This window comes from Anas acuta, chromosome 13 (genome assembly GCF_963932015.1).
Source record: "Anas acuta chromosome 13, bAnaAcu1.1, whole genome shotgun sequence".
Taxonomy (NCBI): domain Eukaryota; kingdom Metazoa; phylum Chordata; class Aves; order Anseriformes; family Anatidae; genus Anas; species Anas acuta.
In genome coordinates, this window is record NC_088991.1 from 16,713,379 (window position 1) to 16,727,251 (window position 13,873).

At 34.7% G+C, this 13,873-nt stretch overlaps 1 protein-coding gene across 1 annotated transcript in view; it reads right to left on the reverse strand.

Moving 5' to 3' along the window:
* PCDH11X (protocadherin 11 X-linked) overlaps positions 1-13,873 on the reverse strand; it is a 480,483-nt gene that overhangs the window by 50,102 nt on the left and 416,508 nt on the right. The gene's annotated exons all lie outside the window — the stretch shown is intronic.

Sequence of the window (13,873 nt, forward strand, 5' to 3'; positions counted from 1 at the left end):
AGAATCATTTAGGAAAGATTGTTGAAATACGTGTTTGTTTGTTTGTTTGTTTGTTTTTGCCTTTTGTTAGTTTTCTAGTTTATTACCTAAAAGGAAATTTCTTTAATAGGAAAAAAAAAATCATCTGAAGCTAGATGAAAGAAAGCTAGCGACTACACTATGCCTAATGAAAACAGATCTGAAAGAAGAGTAGAAAACAGATGATCTACTCAAAATTTTAGAAATATTTTATTTTATTTGTTGTTGTTGGTTTTGTTTTTTAACGATACTACTAAATCTACGTACCGTGCTTCAATTTCAGTCCATACATAAACAACCCTCCAGCCCACTTTCTCTAGCATGAGCCACTTTTTAATCAGATCGCGTGTAGTAAGATTCTAACTGAAGGTCCACAACTGCTTTTCATAAACTCACATTTCCATTACTTGTTTTCACTTCTTTCTGATGCGTAATTGTAAGTTATAATCATCATCATCGTCATCATCATCATCATCTAGGTGTAGGTTCAAAACCCATCTTGAACCGCTGAACTTCAGGAAGACCAGGTCTTAACTCATGTTAAGGCAAAAGCTTATTCACGTGTGAAACCTGCAGAAATGTGAATTGCCTAAATGATTGCCCTATTGATTACTTGATAAAATGGCTTTCTTAATGTGTGGCAATTAAAGGATTGTGGCATTCCTTTCTTGAAACGTACATTATTGCATGTCAGCCAAATACAAAGATTTAGGTTTTTGCTTTATTTGGAAGTCCTATTGAACAGCTGGATACTCACAATACTCCTCTGTAACTATTGAATTGCTGACATTGTTAGGTTGGCTAAGCATATAATTAGCATAAGTTATATCAACCTGTCCACTAAGTTCAAGGAACACAGAAGAAATTATTACGCTTATTTCATGTTCTAATGGACAATGTTAACACCATTTTCCTATTTTGAACAAGTCTGTTTTATGTTGAAAGCATCTCACTGTCAGACATGGCAATAGCTGGAGGATGGTCATGCAATAAGACTAGGATTTGGGCCTTCTGCTTAGAATTACTCACTATTTTCCCAAGTGATGGTTTAATAAGACTAAAGTCTATACATGGCAGAGTTCACTTTGTGCTGAATAGTTAGCGAATTGTATATCAAACACACCATCAGCTCATTGTTTGTGTCATTAAAAAAAATAAAAAATAAAAAAATGTCTATTGTGTTGTAAAGAGCCTCTGGAAACTCCAAAAGAGGAGGGCAAACTTATTGCCACCCACCATACACATAAAGCACCTCTCCTACTCCTTAAGTGAATAGGTACTGGCTTTCTATCGTGCCAGTCAAGAATAATCACACATAACCAATCCAGCCTTATCTAAAAATGAATATCTTTACTGTGGGGATGATGAAAGCAAAAGTTCCTATAAAAAGTGCAGAACCTCAATTTAGCTGCTCAAAGACCACACTGAAATAGCCTGAGCTAAAAATTTAATCGGTTAATGGTGACACCTGTACTGTTCAAAATAAAATAATAATACTAATAAACAACAAAACAAAAATTCTTGGCATTTGAGGTTAATTATGTAATATTTGAAGTCTTCTGGTTTCTGAAGGTTAAAATGTTTGTGTAGTATATAATATATAGTGTGTTAATATGACAAAGGACAGTTTTATGCCACTTCATTGTAATACAGCAAACTATTGTTTTCTAGATTGGGAAAACAAACCACTTTTTTTTTTTTTTCCTTAAAATGGGAACATTGGTTGCTGGCAGCATTAAATATTTTTTTCTACTTACTGATTTATTTATTGTTCTGTCAAGCTAAGAACATTCAAAGCACTTCAGCTCTAAATATACTCAACTTACAAAAATCATGTACAGAATGAGAAGTGTCAGAATAAAATTAACAAGATTTTTTTTAGTGTAAGTTGTAACAAACAGAGCTTTATATTTAGTGCAATGTATTTTTTGTTGTAAAGCCAAAGTTTAGCCTTTAAAATAAACCGCAGAATTAAAAAGTGAAACACTGTTGTTTGTTTTTTTTTCTGAGGAGGAATTTAGAAACAGTGTTATGCATATAATTTTAATTAATGGAAATTACTGCAAAACAGTAATTATGAGGCAAAAATTTGCTTGACACCTGATTTTCAAGTGGAAAATGAGTAATGCATTTTTTGGAAAAGAAAGGGATGTAATTGTTCAATATGTTAGTCAACTGCAGTAAGAATGGGGAATATGAGAACAACCACAAGCTTTTTATTTATTAAATCTCTACCATTTCAACTGCCAACTGACAAAGAGGAAATGACTTAACTACAAAATATTAACAGAAGTTTTCACCAAATTGAGTTAGTTCCTAACAGAAAATGACTGTAGTGTGGCTCTTAGTATGCTAGTTAAGATTTCTGTGAGTAAAATGTGAAAATGACAGATGCCTAACAGAGGCAGGACATTAAAACATACCAGTTTCACTTTCTTGGAGTTTTCAGTAAACTAGAGAGAGCTTACGTATAGCTGATAGCCCTTACTTGATTTTCACAAATGTCAGCTATTATGGGATATCTTTGAGATTCTTATTTGCTTCCTATTATCTGGAGTAAAAAGCAGTCATACTTGCAATTTTAGTTTTAGTAGGCTGGTAGCTAGTTCTGGGGGAGAGTTTAGGACTCTTGTGTTATAGATTCTTCCAGAAGTTTGCTATGCAGTCATGTCAGATGAGCAAGAAACATATGTTCCTTGATTGTTACAGGTACAACGCTGGAGTGAAAAGTATGAGACTTTTATATATATATATATATTAAATGACTGAAATAAGCTTAAATTCTGATCATATCATTTATGACAGACTATAGCTTTCATATACATTAGCTTCTCCTAGCCTTTATTCCAGTGAGATATGACAGCAGTAATAGCATATATAACAACCTGAGTAACCACAGAATGATCTAACACTGAAATCTTTCAGTCTATACGTTTTGGTTAGTTTTTCTACTTCGATTAATCTTACAGAGATGCTTGGGGATGGAGGATTGTAGGCAGTCTTTATTCTGAGAAGTGTTATATTCTTAACTCCTTACTTTTACAGGTATAAGAACGTTTTAATGCTTTGCACCAGCAAGATGCATTTTAAGAAGGACAATGCTGTACTTGATTTGTATGCCTAATTTGCAGTGCAAAAAGAAATCAACTACTTGTTCTTGATTCATATTTTCAATGAGCTTGTTATTTGCTCTGTTCAGTGTTTGTGCAAGAAAAATTGCTCATCGGAAAGAAAAGTAGAAAAGAACAAAGAAAAACATTTTTAGCTTAATTTTAATTTGTGCATGCTGGGTAAACAGCATACATTTTCTTGTAAAAATTGTGATGAAATTGGAGCCATTGAGCTAGGGAGTGTTCAATCTCAGTTTTGCTTGTTTAACCAGTTCTCGATTTCTATGCAAGTGAATCTAATGCAATATGGCTGGGGGATGTTTCTTACTGTATTTCATTACAGCTGCAGAGAATTTACAGCAATTAGCTTTTCATGTTTCTCTCTGTTTCTTTTTGTATAGTACTCCCTATCATGGGATTACTCTTATTATCTTGTATGTTAAAGCTCATCAAATTTGTATCCTTATTTGCCAGGCAAAAATTAGCTATAAGCTATATGAGTTGCGTTTGAGTTATGTACTTTGCTGATTTTACAATATGTTCTCTTCAAAGATCAGCTAGTAAATTACTGGTGTGCCTCAGGACCTAAGCAGATGCTCTTAGTTTTTGTTAGTTCATATGAATTTGGACAACAAACACTCCTAAATGTATGCATCCTTTTCATTGTCAAAGTTATTTGAAGAGACTGTCATAGGACATGGATTATATCTGGTTACAGTTCTGAAAGTCAAATTGTACAATACTCATTTTCTTTTGCACCAAGTGATTTTTATTTTTTTTTTAATTTGTAAAGAGCTCTTCTAGATCCTGATTGTCCCTCTATTTTGTGACCTTTCCGATAATCACTCAAGTTTAAATATAGCTAAATGTGCATGCAATTCCCAGAAAGTGAAAGAGGCATTAAATGGCTTTAAAACAAACTGCCAGGATCTCTAGTAAGGTTTCCTCAGCATGTATGAGATTTTTTTTCTTTTTCTTAGGCTGCAAACTAGAGTACAGAAACCAATTTAAAATGCTAACAGTGGTAAGAAATTGCTGTTTCGTTAGTCACAAAAGTGCTGCCACTGTGCTGCAATAATGTCTCAACAATGCAGTGCTTATTTGAATGTTTTAAGCTTGAGATGATGCAAGGCTCCAATTCAGCCAGACTTTGAGAGCCTGAATCTGTGTAGATTTTCTATTTATAAGGACCATAGGAAAAAGGGCTTTCAAACTCAAAAGCCAAGTTTAATTAGAACACATCTGGAGCTATTAACTTCTTAAATAATTCAAAATGAGACAATATACCTGAGACTAATAATAATGAGACTAATGAGACAATAAACCTGACAGATTTATAAACAGGTCACGCTCTTTGTCACTGTGTCTTTACAGGATATTGGAAAGGCCTTTATTTCCGTCTTGCTCTCATTCTCCCAACTTTGACATGGTTACAAGCTTTATTCGTTCTGCTCTAAGTCCCTAAGTTGTTTCTGTCTGCTGCATCTGAGGCAACCACATCTGTCTGCATGTCAGCTCTGTGCTGGTTGCCTCTCCTCAATCCTTTCTCTCCTTCTTCATGCATTACAAACCTTAGAGTTTGATTAGTTGCCCTTTTAAATTAAGAGATATGGAAGACATACATCTTGCTAGATGACCCAGTTTGCAACCACCAAGTCAAGACAAACCTATAACCACACTTTTTGAAAATAACATTGCAAAGTAAAATGCAAACATAAAAAACACTTCACAAAAAAAGTCAAGCTTGCGCATAATGGGAAAATGATCAAAATTCCCTAGCAGAAAAACTAAAAGGTGTGAAACTTAGTCTATTTTATTCAAATCAGCAGCCTAAAACAAAAACAAAACAAAACAAAACAAAACAAAACAAAAAAAAAAAAAAAAAAAGAGAAAGGGAGGGAAAAGACCCAGGTAACAGGATATAAAATTCTGCTGTAAATCTACCCTTGGGCACTCTTGGGCAAGGTGAAACTGTGAAACTGCTGGTCACATGATGGAAAACACTGAACTAGTTTAAAGTGTTTTTTGTTTGTTTGTTTGTTTGCTTGCTTGCTTTTCCACAAACAGTATCATAAGTTCTGGATAGGAACATGACAGTCTACACATCAAATACATTTTCAGAGATGTATCTTTTCAGACACTTTAATAGTTCACAGCCTTGGTGTTGATGAGCAGTAAGCTTGTTATTGGATGTCATTCTTATTTTCTACCACTTTCTGGAAACACAGAATACACAGACAATAAAACCAGTATTTGATGAAAAAGTATGAGTAGTCTAGTTGTAAGCATTTCATATTTATCTCATGTTAAAGACTAGACAAGAGCAGCCTGATAAATGTTTTGAAAATTGAAAACTCTGTTTCTGTCATATTCATTTTTTGTTCTGTCTGCAACAGCTAACAATGAGCAAGTTAACTATGGTGCTCTTTTTGTTACAGACTTTTTTTCTGGTAGAAATAGGTTAAATTCCTTTTAATCAGAATGTGCTGTAGACGAATCCTAAATAATCATAAAAGTCCTACCTCAAGGCTTCTGAATGTAAGAGAAACTAAATTTTGCCATCCATGAAAAAAATCTGTTACCAGTCCTAGATTTTTTCCCCCTCTCCTGTAAATGTGTGTGGGAACTTCTTGCTGCAGAGGCCGCCTTAGCAGTCATGACCCTAACACTACCTTGCTGATGGAGCAGTTGCGGTAGGCACAGTTATCTAAAGCTCTCATATAAACAAGATAGGGCAGCCATATCTGCTTCTCATCTTGTTTTGTTCACGATTAGAATGGATCCTGTTCTTCATGCTCTCCTTTCTTAAATATTCAAGCCCCACACTCCCAAAAAAGTTGAAAATAGGGCATTTTCTTACATCTTCTACATTGTATGCATTCTATTTCTTTCAGTTTGAGGGAGGGTTTCAGGTCCTTTCTTCAGAACTGTCATATGGTTAAAACTGATTTTTTTTTTTACTTTTATATTTTTCTGGAATATAGTTAGTACTTCACATCTAAACCTCTGTTCTGCATTTTGACAGTAAGCTTGAATCTGGTAATCTAACAGAAAGAAAAAGCAGTCTCAGCAGACGTGCTCCAACTTTGTGTTCGACCATATTAAGAATTAATACTTAGTCTTTCCATACAACCCAGCTTTAGTAAAGCTACCTAAATCCTCTTGGCTGCTGCTTTGGCAGAGCAGCATCAATCAGAGTGCTCAACTTTTGTATTTGCTAATTCAATAGGCAGCCTGACAAGGCTTTCAGATCTGCATTTATGGGATAATGAGGCTTTTCACATAGTTTCATTTTTTGCTATGTTGACAGGAAAAAAAAAAAAAAAGAAAAAAGCATTTTTGAGAATGATGGATTTAAAAAATATTTTCATAATAAATGCATCCTGCATATTAAATATTCCTGATAGGGTAACAAACTTTCTTTCAAAATGTTTAGCACATCTTCAGGAACTTGGGATGTGCTTCCTTTTTTTAACTTCACTGGCTGTTTTCATGAAAAAAAAAGAAATCTTAAATTATCATTAGTTTAGACTGAACATAAATGTCAGCTTTCAGAATTGGAGAACATGCTTTTTGTGTCTTTTTTTCTTGCATTTTATGTAGCTTCTGCTTCTCTGAGGTAATATTACTACCCATTTTGGCAGTTTCATTTATATTTTAATATTTTAAAAGCACAAACATGCATGTTTAGCTTTGTTTACCTTATTTCTAGAAAGTTTGTGCCTCTGAGTGGAAATTTAGAAGATGGCTTAGTGTTGATTTGGTTAAACACACACAATCACCCCAAAGAATCACACCTCAGATCTGCCTCCATATAGCTCTTTGTTAAACCCTATAGTGCAGCAGAGGAGCTCATCATGTTGCCTGGCTCTGGCTCACTACAAGGAGGGCACTGTACAAATGTTAGTTTACAGATCTTTTCAATCCAGGTTATATGAGTGAGAGTACTCTGTTATGCTCTTACCAATTCTAAAGTAGATTTATAAACTGACACTTAAGAATGAATGTTGGAAGAAACAATACATTGTGGCAGGCACAGACAAGATTCACAAATTCTGACTTGACTACCTTATCCTGTCCTTAACTGACAGAATAAAATTTGTTCTACAAGTAGAATTGGTCAAATGACTGCTTTTCTCTTTTGCTTTAAATGAAGTGAGAATATGTTTTGGGTTTTGTTTGTTTTTCATTTGAAACACAGACTCAGTGTCAAAGACAAAATTCTCACTAATTTGACAATGTCAAAGTTTTACTCATGATTGGGGAGGACAATTTTCAAATAAACGGAGCTCTGAAAGTAAGATTTTTTCCATTCCGGAGTGTCTATTTTAGGCCTCTCATATCATTGAAAGATTTTGTACCAATCCATTATTTTTTAATGGAGTTTTTCTGTTCATTTCTTTCCAGTACATTTTTAATTACGTTTGGATCTTGATTGGAAATTTTGACCTCTGAAGAGTTTCAGTTTTAAAAATACCTGTAGTGATCAAAATAGTTTTGATTTAAAACTCATTATCATTTACAATTTAAAATCAAGAATCTTTCAAGCATATCTTCAATCAGCAGAGTTAGGGACCATGGTAAAACTGTTGCCTTCGGGGTGCCTGTCTGTTACATGAGCAGATCTACTGGTGTACAAATTACTTGAACATTTCTACTAGGGTTAGATGATAAATATAGCCCAAATGCAGATAATATGCATTCCATGATACTGGAATTTGCTTGCCTAGCTGTTCTGGTTTAATTCAAATTACTAATTGAAACAAGTGATATTATGTACAACATGCAACAACACTAGTATTAAGTAGTTGTAGTAGTGAAGTATTAGCACTTACATAGCAATAGGTGCTTTTAATATGCTGCACAGCATCAGTTCAGCTTCATAACCGTCTAATATCCTCAAGATAAGCTTGATTCCAGCTTATATAAACTATGCATACTTCCGTGTTTTACTTCAGCTGTTACGCTCACATAGATTATGAGGTGGTTCACGTGTGACTCTGCTTTGGCACTTAATCCCTGGTAAATGTTGTTCTATATAATTTTTTTTTGACAAAACAACATTTCAGAGGCTTTACCCTTTTGTCTTTTCTGCACCCAGTTGATGTGTGGGACTGAACACAACAGCATTTATTTAAACATACATATGCACATGCACACAAAAAAACACAAATACAGGATTAGGAAATTTTAAATGGAAATATATTGTATGAGTACATGGCCTTCTCTCTCATTCTTGATTTCTTCCTCACCCTGCTTGCAAAGGCATTGTCTCTGTAGTCCTATAATTTAGTTGTTTTAAGCCGTTCATCTTTTGACATCTACTAAGGTCTTTCATTGATTTATCTTAGTTAAGTACATTCATATGTTGACAGTTCTTGATGGTTTATTCTTATCTGCCCAAATGTAGCTCTACAAGCCAATCTCTCTCAATCTTCTAGGAAAGAAATCACCACAAATCAAAGCCCTAAGGTAACCAAACAAAAAACTTAGTGGGCAAACTTTGCAAACTGAATCACCTGTTACTTTTTTAAAGCATGGTTTTCTTAATTTTTCCTCAGTTTTTGAACCACCCTTAACACAGTTCTGAATGAAATTACCACCTAATAAGATTCAGTTGTGTTACTAGCTCTATTTATGAGGTTAACTTGTGGAAAAACTTCCATAAACAGAATTTGGCACCTTGCTGTTTAAAAGTGGTATTTGTTAGTTGCTCATATCATGAATGGCAGCACTGATGTTGTCAAGGACTTAGTCTCCTATAATACCCAGGTGAATGTAGATGGCTGTTCACATTAAAAACTGTTTCTCATGCAATATACAGTGTTGCTCAAAACGTGAGTTTGTCTCCTGCTGCTGCTGAGCTGAGCTATCCCTTCACTTCTCTAGCCCAGGGGCATGTTGGTTTCTATTCATAAAAGCTTTGCATCAGTGTTCCACTGCTGCCTAATTGCAGCTAGGAACTCAAAAAAAGCAATACTGTGGCTTTTTCTAATGGATTGTGGTTAGAAATTCCCATGCCATACTGTGGCAGGATATCAGATTCCTGTCACACAACAAAATTCTAGTCAGCCATTAGAGTTGTAATTGTGTTAACAGCAAATTATCTGTTGCTGAATTCTTTTTGCCCAGTAACAATTTGTAAAACTATCAGAGAGTTTTCTAAGTAGAGAAATAATTGTATTTTCACTAAATGTGCTTATATTTTTCCCTGCTCTGGAAGTACTGTATTCATCGCCATTTCTAAGCCCCATAATTCAGTGAGTTGCTAAGTCCTGCACTTTCACCACCACTGTAGGTCAGAAATGGTGACAGTTTTGTAGTCTTGAACGACCTCCGTGATCTCTCAAGCCCTGTAATGACAGTAGATTTAAACAATTATCAGCATTTTAAACTCCAGTTACTATGGGGTTTGTGACTCAGCCATAAAAATAATCATGCAGTGCTAAAGCCCGACATACAAGCTCTAACTTGTACAGCTATTAATATTGGGTTATGCATTTTAAAAGAAGTCAACAAAATATTTTTCACATCATAAATGTATGACAAAAAACAAATCAATGTGGAAGGTGTTATTACACCCTTTTATTATCGGCTCTATTTCCAAATAAGGTATTTGACGAGATAAAGCAGTATTGAAGAGTGCTGGTTATTTAACACAGTATTGTTGGTTTGTTATGTACATATAGCTCCAAGCACAATGACGCTTTGATTGTTCTTGCATTACATACAGTTGTTAAAAGAAAAAAATAGGTTACTTAAAAACAAATCTTATACTTTGAACTTGGTTTCTTAATCATTAGATATCCAAACAAAGCTGACTGAAAAAAGACATAATATAGCTTTATATCAGTCTAAATAGTAAACAGGAGAAATAATGCAACAGTTGATGATTACACAAATTAATAAAACACTTGCATATTTTCTGTATTGTAATAACAAAACAATAACTCATTATAACTGAATAAATTAGTGCTAACAAAGAGTACAAGTTTTGTAATATCAATAAGCAGAAAGCATAGCAGCATTTTCTTTTTTAGAGAGACTAATATAACTAAATAAAAAACAGAGATAGACAGATTTTTCATAGCTTCTATGTTAAAAGTCTGTATGAAGTTTTGAATTTATAAGTTAATCTGACTTTTTAACAATTTTAATATAAACCTAGAGGATATCCTAGAATTATACGTGGCTACCAAAGGCACATTTTTCGTGTGCTGGGAAGCTTCTACTTCAAGATCTTTATTTATTTATTTATTTATTTTTCTGTTTAACATCAATTGTTTGCTTTTAGCTATGAAATATTAGACATAGTATATATAGCAGGAAAATCTAATATAGCTAACATTCAGTTTTCTGTATATATTTATACAGTGTTACGTATTATATTTATACTCCAGTGTTATAATTCACTGGAGTACTCAAACTTGGAGTACTGCATACAGGTCTGGGGCCCCCAACACAAGAAAAGCATGGACCTGTGATGGACCATGGACCATGGATCCAGAGGAGGCCATAAAGATGCTCAAAGGTCTGCAGCACCTCTTTATGAAGACAGGCTGAGAAAGCTGGGAATTTTCAGCCTGGAAGAGAGAAGGCTTTGGGAAGACCTCATTGCAACCTTTCAGTATTTAAAGGGGGCTTATAAAAAAAGATGGAGAGCAACTTTTTACATGGGCATGTAGTGACAGGACAGGGGAAAAAGGTTTTAAAGTGAGAGAGGGCAGATTTAGGAATGTTAGGAAAATTCTTCACTATGAGGCTGGTGAGGCACTGGCATGGGCTGCCCAGAGAAGCTGTTGATGCCCCATCATTGGAGGTGTTCAAGACCAGGCCAGATGGGGCTTTGAGAAGCACGGGCTGGCGGAGGGTGTCCCTGCCTGTGGAACTGCATGGGCTTGCAACCCAAGGATTCTATGAATTTCTTTTTAGCATTTTGAATATTAAGTTCACATTCATTGCAGTTTGAAAGAAAGTACACAATCAAAATACAGGGTTAAATGGGACCAGTCAATATAATGTATATAAAACAGGAGTAAAATAAATAAATAAATAAATAAGAAATTCAAGTCAGATACTTTATGAGATATGAAATGTCATAGTTAATTTTTCATCCATGTAGACCAGAGTGGGACTCCTGCATTACCCATGAAAGTGAAATAGCTTTTGATAATTTGACAGTGATGCTGCTTAACATTATCCAAAAGAGTTGAGCCACTCCATCATTTACTATCTTACATGCACTATCTACTAACTAGTATATATCTATATGATAATCAGTGAGCCTTCCAAATTATAGATTCTTAATAATTAAAATGTGAAATTTTTGTATAACATATAGTTAAAGAATATGGGCTGAATCCTCATTAGTAAGCAACACAAACATCATCACTCTGAGAATTTTCTCATTTTTCTGTTACTTTCCCCCCCACACACACACATATCAGTCAGACCACTTCCACAGCATGGCTGAGGCTGGCAGGGCATCTTGAGACCATCCAGTCCACCCCTCTGCTCAGAGCAGAGTCAACTAGAGCAGGTTGCTCAAGGCTGTGTCCTGTCAGGTTTCACGTATCTCTGAGGATTTCACTTTGCAACACAGAGAATAAAATGTAAACATTGGAGCCAAAGGATGCATGTACTTGTATGCTGTCTGTCTGTCTATGGCATGCTATGTATGTAATGCTCCCATAAGCCATGCTGTCTTTACTTAATGAAAAGACAAAGAAGGAAGTAAAAAAAAAGTTGTGCGCTGATGTAGACAACTGAGATCTCATACAAGCAGGGTATGAAACTATTGCAAATTAATTAATTGTTTTCTATAATATTAATATTAATCAATTTTTTGTAATAAACTGCAAGCAAGACTTTCTCTGAACTTTATTCTGCCTACTCAGTTGAAAAACTCTGTTACTCAGATTCAATTTTTCAAGTGACTGTTATTTAAAAAGCAAATAAAAAAGCTCTTCACTTCTTCAATATCCTCTGGAAGATTTTCTTCCGGTTTTGTTCATCTCAAATGACAATTTTACAAGCCAAATAAAGTACTTACTAACCCATGGTGATGGCTACTCTCACACTGAAATTGCAAATACTTCTGTAAAATTCCCGTCCATCAACTTTAAACAAGACATGTCTGTAACAAGCTCTGACTGCAAAAAATCTGAGTACTGCCTACTGTTTCTAACTATTAGGCAATCTTTTGCTGTCTTGGACCCTACAGTAGTGGTATTTTCTCCTTTGTTTTTACTGAGACATTTTTCTAACTTGTCTTGGTGGTAACTATGGTGACAGTGATGTCAATGAAGAACAGATCAAAATATATCAGATAAGATAGAATTGACAAGTCCCAGATACCTGTGTGATTCTTCGTATGTTAATTTGTATTTAATAATTAATCAAATAAGGATTTCAGATATAGATATACAAAAATACTGGTACCTAACTGGCAGCCATCGAGCTTTGCAGTCTTGAACATGAATTCAGGATTGGATTACAAAAAAAAAAAAAAAAGAAAAAAAAAAGGCATCAGTCACACTAAGCACCCATCTGGAAATTAAATGTCAAAGATAAATGCAAGAGAGGGGGAAAAAATCAAATCAGAAAAGCAGTGTGCTTACAGAAAGACACAGACTGTTCTGAACAAAATTACCAAAGAAATGAGGTATTTGCTGAATGCCAAATACTTGCTTCGATTTTTTTCAGAGTACCCCCAACTTAGTGTCTTTTAAAAACATGATCTTTTTTGTAAATTTACTTAAAATAGTTATTTCTGTGGCGCATTTCAGAGTTCAGTTTAGGAAAAAAGTAAACTTACCACTTCCTCTTTACAGCTCACAGATTGCATTTTATTGACACATAAGGAAAAATCTTAATCATTATATCTGTGCATGAATATTTTTCCTCCCTTCTGTTGCTTGAGTGACATTCTCTTCATACACATCCTGTGCGGTTACCATTATATGACTGATAGAAAGGACCACATTGTAAAATGCAAAACTTCATGTAATTTTATGTCATGTAGAAAAACACCAGATTTATGTAGGAAATACTTGGAAGTCCATAAATAAATAGATCTGAAGAAATGGATAGGTAGAACTATACTCCATTTCCTTTAAGCTTCAAGTAAAAGTATGGGTTCATCACAGCATAATTTATTCTAATGGATTCCTTCAAATAGACTGTTTTAGTTCATGTCACAACTACTGAAAATCTTCACAATTATATATGTGGAGATATTCAAGCTTCTGTCGGAAGAAATCACCAGTGCCAGCACATGGGTGGTTGCACAAAACCTGAGCATTAAGGATGCTGTTGAAAGAGAAATTCTGGCAGGTCTTCCCATGATAATATAAGGAGTTACCAGCTGCTCCTGCAATGCTTCTCCTGGAAGTTATCACACACAAAGGAGTTGGGGGAAGAATGGTGAGAACAGCTGGTGGCTCCATATATTCTCACACCCACAGACGTTGACAAAAGGGAATGTCTGTATGCATCTTCAGTACTTCAATGCAAAGTCTGAAACTGAACTTAAATCAACCTAGCAGTGAAATTCATCAAAACTAAGTTACTAATACCCTCTGTCACCTGCTGATATTTTGGTAATGTGAGATCTCCTTTCTTATTGAGCTGTTATGAGGAAAGCAACAGTTTGCCTGAGAAAACAGGGTTAAAATCAGCTCTTTAAAATGTGTTTTGTTGCTCAGTATGCACAGACTGAGGTCTTCATTTTGATGGAGTTTATC